At 41.9% G+C, this 14,734-nt stretch overlaps 1 long non-coding RNA gene across 2 annotated transcripts in view; it reads left to right on the top strand.

Moving 5' to 3' along the window:
* Window positions 1-14,734, top strand: part of LOC144296004 (uncharacterized) — a 40,344-nt gene that overhangs the window by 10,057 nt on the left and 15,553 nt on the right. Inside the window, exons 2-3 of one of the 2 annotated variants that reach the window (XR_013363146.1) lie at window positions 1,204-1,339; window positions 10,064-10,989. This is a non-coding gene — a long non-coding RNA (uncharacterized LOC144296004). Of the gene's footprint in view, window positions 1-1,203; window positions 1,340-10,063; window positions 10,990-14,734 lie in introns of those variants that run through there. The other variant, XR_013363147.1, reaches the window with a different exon arrangement.

Raw genomic sequence — 14,734 nt, 5'->3', positions numbered from 1 at the left:
AAATTGTAGCTTGGTACTGAGTAGAAAATTCTGGTAGAAATGTCAACTTGAGGTAGAGGGAAAGGAGACATAAGACTGAAATGCAGGCTGAGGAGATTGCAGGGGGCACTGAAAACTGGGCTAATGAGTCTACAATTAAATTAATAAGTTATGCATTGCTAATGAAGATTTGCCAAATCATCCTTGAGAAGAATCATTTGGTGGGTATAGTAGGTTGAATGGTATCCCCCCAAAGGGTATGTCCACCCAGAACTTCAAAGTATAACCATCTTATTTGGAATAAAGATATTTGCAGATGTTATTAAGTTAAGGATCTTGAGGTGAGATCATCCTGGATTAGTTTGGAACCTGAATCCAATGACAAGACTCCTTATAAGAGACAAGAAAGAAGGAGACACTGAGAGATACAGAGAATGCCACATGAAGATGGAAGCAGATATTGGGTGATGCAGCTATAAACCGGGGAATATCTTGCAATTACTAGAATCTAGCAAAAAGTCATGAAACAGATTCTCCCCCAAAGCCTCCAGAAGGAATCAACCTTGCCCACACATTAATTTTGGACTTCTAACCTCCAGAACTGTGACAGAATAAATTCCTATTATTCTAAGTCTCCAAGTTTGTGGTAATTTGTTATAGCAGCCCTAGCAAACTAATGCAATGAGGATGTGTAGGTAGATTATAATGGGTAATGAGCCTAGAGATGGAGCAGCTAGCTAGTAGTAGTATATTTCAACAATTCAAGTTATTTCTATGAGCTCTACTTTGTCAACGCAGCGTGCCTGTGTTGATTTCTCATAAACTCTGTCTACATGACATGAATACTAAGTGGTTGAAAAAAATGAGTCCCAATTTATGTATCAGAAAATACATATCCTAATAGGAAATTTAAAAACATAATCAAATGTTTATAACTGTTGTGTGATGGTTAATTTTATTTGTCCACTTGAGTGGGTCATGGGCTGCCCAGATATCTGGTTAAACATTGTGTCATGGAGTGTCTGTGAGGGTGTTTCTGGAAGAGATTAGCATTTGGTGAACTGAGTAAAGCAGATGGTCCTTACCAGTGCAGGTGGGCATTATCTGATCTGTTGAGGGCCTGAATAGAATAAAAAGGCAGAGGAAGTTTGAATTCACTCTTTCTGCCTGATTGCTTGATCTGGGACATTGATCTTCTCCTGTGTCTATTCCCCTGGTGCTCAGGTCTTCAGATCCAGGCTGGGTATACAATTTCCACCTTGGACCTCTGGTACTTGGACCTATGAACAACACCACCAACCTTCCTGGGTCTCAGGCTTGTGGATGGCAGACTATGGGACTTCTCAGACTCCATAACTGTGTGAGTCATACCTCATAATGAATCTCTTTATAATAAATATAGTAAATCTTTATATATGTAGGTCCTATTGGCCTGTTTCCCTGGAGAACCATGACTAATACAGTTGTGTTTAAATAAATTTCATGAGATAATTTCTAAAATGGATGAATCCTTAAGGACACACTCCTACAAGTTTACTTATTTTCCCCCCTCCTCCTTTTTAGTGCAGCCCATCTCCATCATCATTCTGGAGGTATTTGCTGAATTAGGATGAGTTAGGCAGGAGCCTCCACGGGCTAGGCTGAGGGGATTCAATTCTATAAATGAAGATGGCTCAGGAAAATGATGATACTGATGACATCCACAGCAACTATGGTTTTGAGGATTAGGAAATGTTGTAGACATTTACAGGCATCAGTTCATTTCATTCCCCCCAGTGACTTCCATCTTATCACATAAGAAGTTACCCAGGCTTTGAGAGATTAAGGAATTGGTCAAGATCACAGAACTGGTCAGTGACTGCCTGAGCTAGAATCTAAGTTTGTTCAGCTCTAAAGGATTATTGAACTCTTCGCCAATCTCCTCTGTAAGTAATCATATAATCATGGAATTGTAGAACATTAATGCTGGAATTGCTATTAGAGATCATCTAATTTAGGGGTGAGGTTTGCTTACATACTAAGGCCTTAGAGTGTGGTTTTATCTGACCTGGGACCTGGATCTAGGGCTTACCAATAAAGACATTTTCTGCAGTACTTTCGCTGTACAAAGGGAAAGATTGTATGGCATGGAGAGTATTTGATGGCATTCAGTTTTCTTTTAAGAGCAAAGAGCTTTCTAGGAAAAAAAAAATAGCAGTAATGCAAAGGTCAAGGCTGATGTCTTGTGGGAAGAGTAGGGCAGATTGATTTATGGGGATTGGAACAGAAAATGTGGTTTAAGAATGACAAAGAGGAATAAAATAACATGGCTTGGCTAGGCAGGTATTCTGATGCTTGTTTATATGATCCTGGTTAGGGAAGGCTTAAGAAAATGCCATTTAAGGGAACTGAGGCTGTCATTTGCAATAAGGTGAGAAAATTTTAAAGCCATAATGAAAAAGAAATTAGAAATTCTTTGGTTAGTGTTAAAACTGCAACCCCACTTAATTTATTCTTCTGGTTAACAGATATTTTGAGTTATTGCTACGTGCCAGGCACTGCACCAGCCACATGGATGCCACCGGAATTCTGGCAGAAATGGTCCCCACCCACATGGAATTCAGTCCAGTCAAAGAGACAGATATTGGCCAAATAATTACAAATTAGTTATGTAATTATTATTTAATAAGTGCTACCAAAAAGTATGGGATACTGCAAAGCTCTACAAAGAGGATCTGACTTAGTCGTGGATCTAGTGGTGCTTAAACTGAGATCCAAAGGATGAGTAGAAAGAGACTGAGTGGACAGGGAAGAACCTTCCAGATCCAGGTGCAGGAAGCAGGTAAGTCAAGAAGCTGTAAGGCAGAGTGAAAGGAGAGCAGTGAGGGGAAGTGAAAGAGAGGCCTGCTCAGCCAGGGACTTGTTAAGATTCTGGATTTTTCCTTGAGAGCCATGAGAAGTTGTTGGAGGGTTTCAAGCGGGGAGTGACATAATTGATTTGGCAGGAGACCAGAGAGGGATTTGGGCCAAATCCTTGTTAGTAATGATTAGTTGTCACTTGCCTGGCCTTGCTCTTCTTGCCTAAATGGCTTAGAAACCCAGCAGGAATAGTTGTGGGTAAAAATAAGATGCCAGATTTTTGGATCCTGACTCCCCTCCTCAGAATCCTTTTTTTTTTTTTTTTAACTTCTTTATTTATTCATGAGAGACACAGAGAGAGAGAGAGAGGCAGAGACAGGTCAGGGGGAGAAGCAGGCTCCCTGCGAGGAGCCTGATGCAGGACTCAATCCCATGACCCTGGGATTACGACCTGAGCCAAAGGTAGATGCTCAACCATTGAGCCACCCAGGCGTCCCCCTCCTCAGAATCCTAACCTTACACTGCTGGGGGACTGGGGCATCTGCATAGGGCTTTGCCTTGTTCTTTCAGATCCTGCTAGTGTGGGACCAGATGATCTTGTCTGTGCTGAATTCTCATTGGAAGAGAGCAAGCACATATGGTGGGGGAAGTTCTTAAAGGATAAAGTTGTGTAGTTGGCGATGGGCAATCAGTTCTAGAGCTGGAGCAGAGTCAGTCTGGCCAGTCACCTTCTGAAGGCCATTTCCATACTGCAGCAGGTGAGCTCTGGCCCTGCAGAAAACAGGGATTCAATTCAAAGGCCACAGTGGACTCAGCTCAAAAAATCTCCAGGGTGTAGGGTTTGAAGGTTGGATATGGCTTGGCATTTATTGCTCTCATCTCTTTATTCCTCTTTATCCTGCCCCTTAAACCGGCTGACAGTTCCTTAACCTGGGTATCCAGAAAGAAGGATTTAAGGGGTACTACTGCAGTCCAGAAATGTTGAAAAATAAATGCTTGTATTTCCAATGTGCTAGTATTGTCTATCCTAGGACTCAAACTCAGAGTTTGAGGGTTTTTTGTTGTTGTTGTTTTATTTTTATTTTTATTATTTATTTTATTTTATTTGCATTTCCTTGTCCTCAGAAACACTTTTTAGGTGCAATATTTGCTGAAAAGCCCAGTATCATCATGGCTTCCCTGAGTCATTGAACATCCTTTGTGCCCTAAATGTATGCATAGGTAAGGGGCATTCCCCTGGCTCACTCTGCAGCCACCATGGTGCTTTTTAAAGTCTTCTCCATGTGTCCCTCACAAACCCCAGAATAACCTCATGTATCGGGACAGGGATTTCTAGAGGGTCATGATATAGATAATAGATCCTCAAGCACAGGCTTGGTTGCACTTGGGACAGAAAGAGCATATAGCTTAGACAACCTTGGTATTTGTTATCTACTTAGAGATATATCTGGAAAGACAGCTAACACTCATGTAGTGCCTTTTCTGTTTCAGGCCACCTATGTGTCTAAGCTGTAAATATATTTTGGCTCATGTAAACCCTACAATAGCCCTGCTAAATAGATGCTATTGTCACTCTCATTTTACGAATGAGGAAACTAAGGCACAGAATGGAGTTTTCATTGCTAGTAAGAGGCAGAGCTAGGATTAGAATCTAGGCAGTCTGGTACCAAAATCCATGAGGTCAAACACTCTACTACATGCCTCTCTAGAATGAAGAGCAGGGGACTGACTGGGCTTCTGGTCATCCATTTGTAGAGTGTTTTTTTTCTAAATGGCAGATGCTTTATGTCATATAGTCTGTCCAGCTTGCTATAACAAAATACTACAGACAGGTGGCTTATAAACAAGAGAAAGTTGTGAAGGCTGGAAGTTCTGAAGAGGACCACCTTCGAGATGATGCTGACTTCTTGCTATGTCCTCACATGGTGGGAACAGGGAGAGATTCCTCTGGGGTCTCTTTTATAGAGTATAAGTAGAGGCACTGATCTCTTTTATGAGGGCTCCACCCTCATGACCTAATGCCTCCCGAAAGCCTTACCTACTAATACCCTCACTTTGAGTGTTAGGTTTTCATCATATGAATGTGGGGGGAACTCAAACATTCAGATCATAGCACCCTGTTTATAAGTCAGAGTGGAGACTGTGGCATTGGACAGAGCGTGCACTGAATTTGGCTTTAGGTACCAGGGACTCAGGGATCAAGAAGAAGATAAAGAGAATCTCTGAAATTTTGAAAATGGAATTTAATTGGAAGAGACACTGAAAGGAATAAGGAGTCCTCAGAAATAGCTTGAGAACCAGAAGGGCCACAATTCACAGTACTAAAATTTTCAGATAGTCACAGCTATTTCAAATAGTACTTTATGAGGGAGAAGTTAGTTTCTCTTGTTGATGGGTGCCTCTCCCCCACCAAAGAAAACTACAATTTAACCCTTTAGTGGGCAAAATCTCCCAAATGACTTTTAGTTCAGAGAAATACTCTTTTAGACTTGCTGCTGGCCTAGTAAAAAAAGAAGCCATGAATTATTTTCCTCTTCTTTCTCTCCATTTTTGTCTACTTACTCCTTTGAGAAATGTGAAGTGCCAACCATACTCCATGGCTGTGCTAGAAGTATGTAGTCTTGAAACCCACCTACATGTAGGGTATCCAGCCAAATAAAAGGATGGGTGCTTGTTTTGGAAGCTGCTGCAAGGAGTCATATCTAATTCTGAATTTGCTTCTGCTTTTTAAATTCTGAGACTGGGAGGAAATACAGAGCTTTTGAAAGGTGTGATTGATGGTTGTCTAGGGTTGGCCCTACTCCAGTTTTAGTGGTACTCATGAACATGATGTCCTGGCTCTGCCTGCTGAGGAGCAGACTCAAGACCCAGGCCCATGAGACCCTCTATTTGGGCTAAACCAGAAGATGGGATTGAAGGTTGCTATGACTCATATTTTGTAACTTAGAGTAGAGGCATCTAAAAAGATTCATTTTGTAGTACCATGACTTCTCTACAGGTATAGGACATTGAATTGATAGAAAAGTCAGTTTAAAATATAAAATTATAATATGGTGAGAAAATTGATGAGATATTTTGAATATCTCATACCTCTGGAATACACTGAATTTGCTTATCTATTGCATTTGGGTGGATGAGAGCATTGAGTACACTTGGAAATGGAAAATAAATGAAATGGCTTCTTTTTTTTTAAGATTTTATTTTTAAGTAATCTCTACACCCAGTGTGCAGCTCAAACTCACAACCCTAAGATCAAGAGTTGCATGCTCTATGAACTGAGCCAGCCAGGATCCCAATGAAGTGGCTTCTTGACTTACTGTTTACATTGACACCAGAATGAATAAAATTCAAAGATTTCTGGGCATAAGAGAAAAGATGTATCTACCAAAATTCTGGGGGACTAAATGCCTACCTTCTTTATTCCATGTCGGTTTATAGAAGCAGTGATGAGAACTGAAGGTTAGTCATTGGAATTTGTTGGAATTAGATAACTATTTAAAAAAATAGATTTAGACCTGACCTTATATCATAAACCAAAATAAATTCCAAATTGAAGGAAGAGTTAAATATAACTTATAAAACTGGAAAGATTGAGAAGAAAACGCAGGTGAAAATCATGTTGTGGCAAAAGTCTCTCTAAATGTAACCTAAATCGGGACACCTGGGTGGCTCAGTGGTTGGGCACCTGCCTTCAGCTCAGGTCATGATCCTGGGATCCAGGATCGAGTTCTGCATGGGGCTCCCTGCCGGGAGCCTGCTTCTCCCTCTGCCTGTCTCTCTCTCTCTCTCTCTCTCTCTCTGTGTCTCTCATGAATAAATAAATAAATCTTTAAAAAAATGTAACTTAAATCAGAAATCATAGGAAAATGGTAACATTTGACTGGTTAAAATGTTTTTAAAAAGTGAAGCAAAATAAAAGCCTGTCATATAAAAACACAACATGAACACAATTTAAGACAAGCAAAACACTCAGAAAGCATTTGCAACATAGGTAATAAAAGTTGAATTTCTGGTCTGCTTCCAGCTCAGGGCATGATTCCGGAGTTCTGGGATCGAGTCCCACATCGGGCTCCCTTCAGTGAGCCGTTTCTCCTTCTGCCTGTGTCTCTGCCTCTCTATCTCTCATGAATTAAAAAAAAAAAAAAAAAGAGAGTTGAATTTCTTGGTATATAGAGTCCTTACAGCTTAATAAGAAAAGGCTAACACTACAGTGGAAAAAGAGACACAGGATGTACAAAGAAATGAAGATATACAGATTGTCAATGAATTTATGAAGGAATGTTTCACCTTCCTAGGAATCAAACCACACTTACATAGCAAAAGGCCATTCGGGTCTATCACATTGAAAAAGAAGACAATGGGATGATAACAGTGGCATGAGTGGTGTGAGAGCATTGGGACATCTGTGTTTGGGAATGCTGCTGGCAGAAAGGTAAATTGACACTTTTCAGATGGCAATGTGGCCATCTGTATCAAAGACTTAAAAATAGGCATGAGCTTTCAACCAGAAGCTTCACTTCTATTTATTATCTCCACGAACTAATTGTGGGTATGTGCAAAGAATTAGCCATGAGGTTGTTTATAGAAGTGTTTTATAAAAGCCAAAAATCAGAAATAACCTCAGTGTCCAACAGTGGACATTGATTATGGAACTCACGCTCTGAATGAATAACAGAAAATTCTAGCTATGAAAGAACTAAATAGAGCCCAGCAGGGTTGAGGGCTCCCCTGTTCTGGTCTCAGTGACTTTGTGCTGTTCCTCCCTCCCTCTGTGGGGCTGGTATGGTTGAGCCCTTGGAAGGATGTCCCCTCTACATGTCCCCACTGAGAGATGTATGAACCTTTGCCCAATCCTGCCTTCCATCCCCAGCCTTAGCTGGGTTTAGGTGTGTCCCTGCTCAGGAGGAAAGGCCCCTAGCAAAGATATTAATTTATGAACTAAATGCCATTTTAATAAAAAAAAATCCCGGTGATTTTTTTTTTTTCTTAGAACATGACAAACTAATTCTATGGTACTGAAAATTTCCGGTAGATTAAACAGTTAAGGCTCATCAAAAGCTTTTGAAAAAGGAAAAAAATCATGTGGGGAGCTTGTCGCAGTAAGTCATAAAACATACTATGAATTCCCCAGCAGGGTTTTTTCTAAAGATAATAAAGCATAACTTGCAAAGTTCCTGGGGATTGATACATGGCGGTTGATATCATTGTATTCCTGGTATAGTTTAGATACATTTGCTGGATTGGAGGTACAATAAAAACAGTGCCTGCCTTCTCATCTCTGCTGTTGAAATAAGGATTGAGGACTTCTGTGTGGGATGTGAGGAAGGGGTTGGTTTGGAATCCAAAGAATGTCCAAGGTTTGGAACAGCAGTGGAAGCAAGTGATGCTGATCTGGGACAGGTATGTTGAGGGCCTGAATAAAATTGGAACCCAATCAATCAATCAATCAATCAATCAGCATCGCTCTACAGTTCTGATTCTCTAGCTGCTTGACCCCGGGCAGGTTACTTTATTTCTCTGGACCTCTGTTCTCTGATGGGTAAGATGTGCGTTAGAACTACCATCTGTAATATTGCTGTGAGCAATAGAAGTAGTGCATGCAAAGCAGTTAGCATACTGCCTGGCACATGGGGAGCATGTCATAACGGGGAGCAATGATTGTTTCTGAAGCACACAGTTTTGTGAGGCTATGCAGGGTGAGGATGACTGAGCTGGGGCACTGAGGCCTCACAAAGTCTTAGGCTCCAGCCATGGCAAGGAACAAAGTAGGAGACTGAGAACATGGAGCCATCAAGAAAGATGGAGATGATTTTCTTGATGTTTCCAAGCACACCAGTAGTCATCCTGGTGGTCTTCGATTCACGTAGGTCAAGATCAGGCTTGTCCACGTATTGGCCGCCATTCACTGCCGATTGCTCTGCTCCGGCCCCAGGAGTCCACTCAGCCCTTTTTCTGATGAAGTCTGAAACTCAAACCATCTGTCATGTTGTTTTTTCTTTGCAGACACACTATTTTAAAGTTGCACGAGCGGACTGATGGAGGAATCTATTTCTTGTTGACAGGCCTAGCTTGACATAGGCCTACTCTTGACATTTCTGATCAAGGCAAGAGTGTCAGTGGAGGCCCAAATGCCAGCATCTTAAATCAAATCCAGTCCTCCTCGCTATTCCCAGATTCTGTATTTGCAAAATTGTCTACTTGCTAAAAATTTATTTATAGCTCCCAGATCAATACTTGTGGCATTTTTATGATCATTGGTAGGTTCCCAGCTGAGGTCGAAAAAAGCAACACTGCCTTCCTTATTTCAGCTCTCGTATTAAACAAATGTCCTTTTTGCTTAGCTAGTGTCACTTTTTTTGCACTTTTGTGCTTTTTGGGGGGATTTTGCTGTTTAAAATCACCTCCAAAAGTAGTGCTGAAGTGCTATCTGGTGTTCCCAAGGGTGAGAAGGCTGTGACGCCTTCCAGAGAAAACATCTGTGTTAGAGACGCTTCCATCAGGTATGAGTTTTCATGCTGTTGGCCATGAGTTCAATTGTTGATGAGTCAACAATACATATTCACTAAGGTGTCTTCAAACAGAAACGCACTTTAACAAGGTTATGTACTGGTGAGTTGACAAAAAGTTGTGCTCAAAGTTTCACAGGAATATGACCCTGTATCTTCCTTAGGGGCAATGATTCAGAGTTCTCTAATTCAGGATTTGTGATGACTTTATCAAACATAACTGCTGTGAATTAGGAGATTTGACTCTATGTTCTTCCTCCTGCTAGGGCAAATATACATTCAGAATGACCTAGAAAGCAGCTTCAAATGGCACAACCTGTGCTGGAGAGGTGACCCCTGGCCTGAGGTTCCCATCTGCCTTCCCACTCCCCAACTCCTCTATGTGCCCGTGTCTGGACTCTGGGGGCCACAGGTCCAGGCTCTGCCCACAGCCCTGGAAAGCAGCCCCTTGGCCACTCCCTGGGCTGAGGTGGGGAGATGTGGGGAGAGGATAGGGCAGACTTGGGAAGCAATTTCTGGGTTACCTGGCAGGGCATTTGGAGCCTAGGGTACTGGACCGTGGTGAGAAGTTTGAAGAGGTCACCCTGGCCTCATAGATTTCTTGCCATACCCAAAGGGAGGCCTCTGAAGGTCAAGGCTGAGGGCTCTATTGCCTGTCTGGACAGCTGTTAACCCCAAGCCCATGGGAAAGTGTTGCTTGCCAGTCAGCGTGATTTTCATTTCTCTTGATTGTTTCTCAGGTGACTGCTGTCCAAACACTGAACAGGGACCTTGCGCCTGAGGCACAAGAATCTTGTCTGTCCTGCTTCATTCCAGCATTTTCTCCTCTAAGTTTACACCTGCTGCTACAACTTGAAGATGTCTCTTCCAAATGTGGCTGTGAATTCTTCTCATAACTCAGTATTCCTGGGTGGCCACAGGGAACTCAGCCTGGAGAGGAGGGTTTTTTTTTCCCCTTACTAAGTATTTAATCATAATGTCACAGGACCTGTCTTGTCCTTCCCAGAGGCAACAAGCAGTGATCAAATCAGAAACTCCCAATTACCAGCCAACAGAGGGGGGGCGCAAGGGTATTAACTCAAGCTGCCATTTTTGCAAGTACTGAGGAAGAGTGTTCTTGAGATGAATTCTAGGAGGAACTTTTTCTGGAAGTAATATCTGGAGGATTTCAAGATGTGAGTTCGAAAGGAGGCTTCCAGCTGCGAGGCTAGTAGTGACTGCCAAAGGAATAATAATGTGCAGTGCCTTGATTGAGTGTTGACATTTCATTGGTGCTAGGTCTCTCATTGGTTTCTTTCTAGAAAGTCAGCAAATCCGTCATACCAGCTCACTCATGGGATCATGAAATTAGTGTGAGGGCTCCTTACTGTAGCTGAGCATGGGAGAGTTTTTTTTTTTTTCATATTAGTTTCTGGTGTACAACATGATGCTTTAACATTTATATACTTTATAGGGTGAAGACCAGGCTAAATCTAGCTAGGATCTGTCATCATACAAATTTGTTACAATATCTTTAACTATATTGCCTATGCTGTACATTTACATTCCCATGACTTATTATCTTCCAAAATTTATTTATTTTAATTTATTTTGGAACATAATTATCATAAAATGTAGTATTTGTTTTAGGTTACAACATATTGACTTGACAATTCTGCATATTATCAATCTCACCACAATAAATATAATCACCATCTGTTACCATACAGTGTTATTACAATATTATTGACTACATCCCTTATGCTGAACTTTTTTTTTTGTAAATTTATATTTTATTGGTGTTCAATTTGCCAACATATAGAATAACACCCAGTGCTCATCCCAACAAGTGTCCCCCTCAATGTCTGTCACCCAGTAGCCCCCCCCACCTCCCCTTCCCCCACCCCTAGTTCGTTTCCCAGAGTTAGGAGTCTCTCATGTTCTGTCTCCCTTTCTGATATTTGCATGGGACAGTATTAAACTGACAATGCTTGCTTTGTGAACTGGGGACTACTGTCCCCAAGCAAGGGATGTCCAGGGTGTCCAGGGATGCTCCATGGCTAAAGATCCTGCCTTGCTTCAGAAACCCCATGTCTTAATTTTGGGAAGAGAAAATATCGTTGAATGTAGGTATCGAATATGCTTTTGCAGAGAAGATACACTAAACATTTTGTTAAAAGCTTTATTATGCACAATGCTGTAATTCAGGGTAGCATTTGAATATGTCTGCCTGGCCACAAGTTTCTCTTTCTTCTGGGCCAGAATGTGAGGTTTGTTAGAACCAGAGAGAAAATATGGCTCTGGCATTTAACAGCTGGGAAATGGAACAGGTGCCTAAATCCCGCCGTGCCTCAGTTTGCTCATCTGTAAAAGGAACATACTATGTGCTTTAAAAGCTGGCTGTAGGGTCACCGGGTGGCTCAGTAGTTGAGCATCTGCCATTGGCTCAGGTCGTGCTCCCGGGGTCTTAGGTTCAAGTCCTGCATCGGTCTCCCTGCAGAGAGCCTGCTTCACCCTCTGCCTATGTCTCTGTCTCTGTTTGCTCATGAATAAATAAAATCTTAAAAAAAAAAAAAGCTGGCTGTAAAGAGCAGGTTGGGCAGAGTGTCTAGAGTACCTGCCACATAAAGGTGTTTGAAGCCACGTAATGAATGGTGACATAGTTGCTGACTCTTTGCCCAGGGTCCCCAGTTTCATTTTTGGCAGCTTCTTTAATGCCGGGATAGCTCCTGATTTTAGACATTTGCAGGTAGTCAGCCCATCCACTTTGCTTCATCACTGGGTTTTTGTACTGCCTTGAACTTGGCTTCTTACTGGACTTGGGGCCCACTGCTCCCCTGACCTTACAGAGCATCCTATGTGCTTGGGGTTAGAGGGAGGAGCTTTTCCCTACTATTTATCTTTCTTTCCATCCATCCCATGGAGGAGCTTAATCAGATTGAAGAGGTTGGAAGAAACAAGTAGGGCAGGCTCAGCTCAGGCTCTTTGTCTTCTTTTATCCAGTGAGCTGGCCTCTGGGAGTCGCAGTGTCCTTCTGCCCCTCCAGGCTATGCCATTCCTAGGTGGCACCCTCACCCCTTGGGCCCTGGGCCTGCCCTTCCCCCAGGGCAGCCCCACACAAAGCTCATTTGCCCGTTCATATAAGCTCAATCCTCCAACTTGGGGTTTTACTAGCAAACTCCCCTCTGACAGTCCAATTTCCAAAGCTATCATAGCACATTGGTTAAGGGACTGGTCTCTGGAGTCAGAGAAACTGGTTTAAAATAGCTAGCTTTGCTACTAAGGTTTGTGTATGTTTCCAAACTCCTATATCCTGCTGGGCCTTAGTTTCTCTTCCATAAAAGGGGGAAAATAATCAAATCCACTTCATAGGTTGGTTGGGAGCATTTGATGAGTTAGCATATACAACACATTTAGAACAATCCTTAAGTAGTAAACAAGTGTTAATTAATTGCCATTCCCTGACCAATATTTTTTTCTTAATTTATTCAGAACTTGCTGAGGGAAGGTGGATAGTGGGTCCCAGGCCCCTCAGAGACCCAATTCGTCCTCCTCCATGGGTCCCCTCCACTGCTGCCATGGCTCCCGAGCCAGGGCCTCTCCTGGTCATTCCACCTGCCTTGGCTATGATTCCCATGAATTTCTGCTCAAACACATATACATTACTTTTCTTGTTTTATTTTTATTTATATCATTTACTTATTGGTTATTTTAAAAGATTTTATTTATTCATGAGAGACACACAGAGAGAGGCTCCCTGAGAGGGAGCCCGATGCAAGACTCGATCCCAGGACCCTGGGATCACAACCTGAGCCAAAGGTAGAGGTCGATCACTGAGCCACCCAGGTGCCCTTTTGTTGCTTGTTTTTATTTTTATTTATTTTTTTTGTTTCTTGTTTTTAAACAGACTATTCTCTCTGCTGAAGAAGAAGGGAACAAGATGGAAATTGAGTATTTGTCTCGTGTTCTATTATTAGTTGTCACTACCCCATCCTGTCCAACTATGGGCCTGTCCCTTACTCATCCCATGATTAATTCAAAGAGAGTTAGTACACCTCTATTTCTTTTGGTAGACTTCATAACATTCTGCTTGTTTTGGATTTCCACCTTTAGGAAATCATTCGGGCAGATATGAACATCTGTGTGGTAATTATTCTTGATAATTGGCCTTTTATTGATCTTTAGCAGGCTTCTTTAAAAACTGAGCTGCTTAAGGAGACATCTCACTGCACCCACCTCCCCCATACCCTTTTACTACCCAATCTCCTTTTGCTCTTGGAAAACCTTTATTGGCTGGGTGCGGTGTGTCAGGGCTATGGGAAGGCAAGATACCCATTGCCCCAGAAGAATGTGCAGTTCAGTGCTGTATAAGTCTTGCTCTAGGGAGTCTTGAGGGTCCCATAGAGGCCACCAGGGAGAGGTCGTGTGTGTGTGTGTGTGAGTGTGTGTGTGTGTGTGGTTGGGGCTTTACACTACTCCCCACATCATTCCAGTACTGTTCTGCTTTTCTTTGTTCTGCCATATTGTGCTTCTGTGTAAGATTCCATCCAAAGAAAGGATTGCACTGTTTTTTTTTTAATAGTTTGAAAACCATTGACCTAATTTTTTCCACTGAATTTATGCAGAATGGCTTTTTATAGTGGTTTAACTCTCCCAGCTTATGTTTGGCCAACAAGATGACAGAGGAGTCTAGCCAAGGCATCAGCACCAGTCACCCAGAGTCAAACAGGGCCGATCTCTGAAGTTGTCCCCTCAGCTAAAAGGCTCACCTTCCGTGTTGGAGCAAGACCTTTCGTGGTCTGGTCTAGTACTATTTGTGGCAATACACGGGATTTTTTTTAGGGGAGGTACTGTATATAAATTGACCCCAAGGCAATCTCTGAAGAGTTCCAAAAATATTTTAAGCAGTGACAACACTGTTGAAATAAGTTTATGGGCTCCTAAATATGCTAGAAGCTCTAAAATAAGCTCTAAGTCTTTTTGTAGAACACATGATATCAAAATGTAACTTTCCAAAGGGCAAGAGACTGGATTTTGCTTAATTAACTTTGTAGGATGTCTGTAAAGGCAAAACCTCAGAGATCTAAGATAATTGGGGATTGACCAACTGCTTAATCACAGAACTATAAAAATGCATCTGCTATAACCGATCAGAATATCTGTGTATTCTGCTTTTATAAAGATATTTAAAAGATCCATATGTTTGCCTGCACACAGAGCATTTCTGGAAGATGCTCTAGAATGGATGTTTCATGAGGCAACATCCCTGGGTTTGTTTATTAATGGATCCTGAGATGGTGCCTGGCATATAATACATGTTCAATAGATACATGTTGAATGAATGAATTCACAAGAAAATGGTAATGGTAGTTAGTTTGAGGGAAGTAGGACTAGAGATGGAAGTATTACTTTTCAACTTACACTCATACATG

The sequence above is a fragment of the Canis aureus genome, chromosome 24, assembly GCF_053574225.1.
Source record: "Canis aureus isolate CA01 chromosome 24, VMU_Caureus_v.1.0, whole genome shotgun sequence".
NCBI lineage: Eukaryota > Metazoa > Chordata > Mammalia > Carnivora > Canidae > Canis > Canis aureus.
This window is presented reverse-complemented; position numbering and strand designations above follow the sequence as displayed.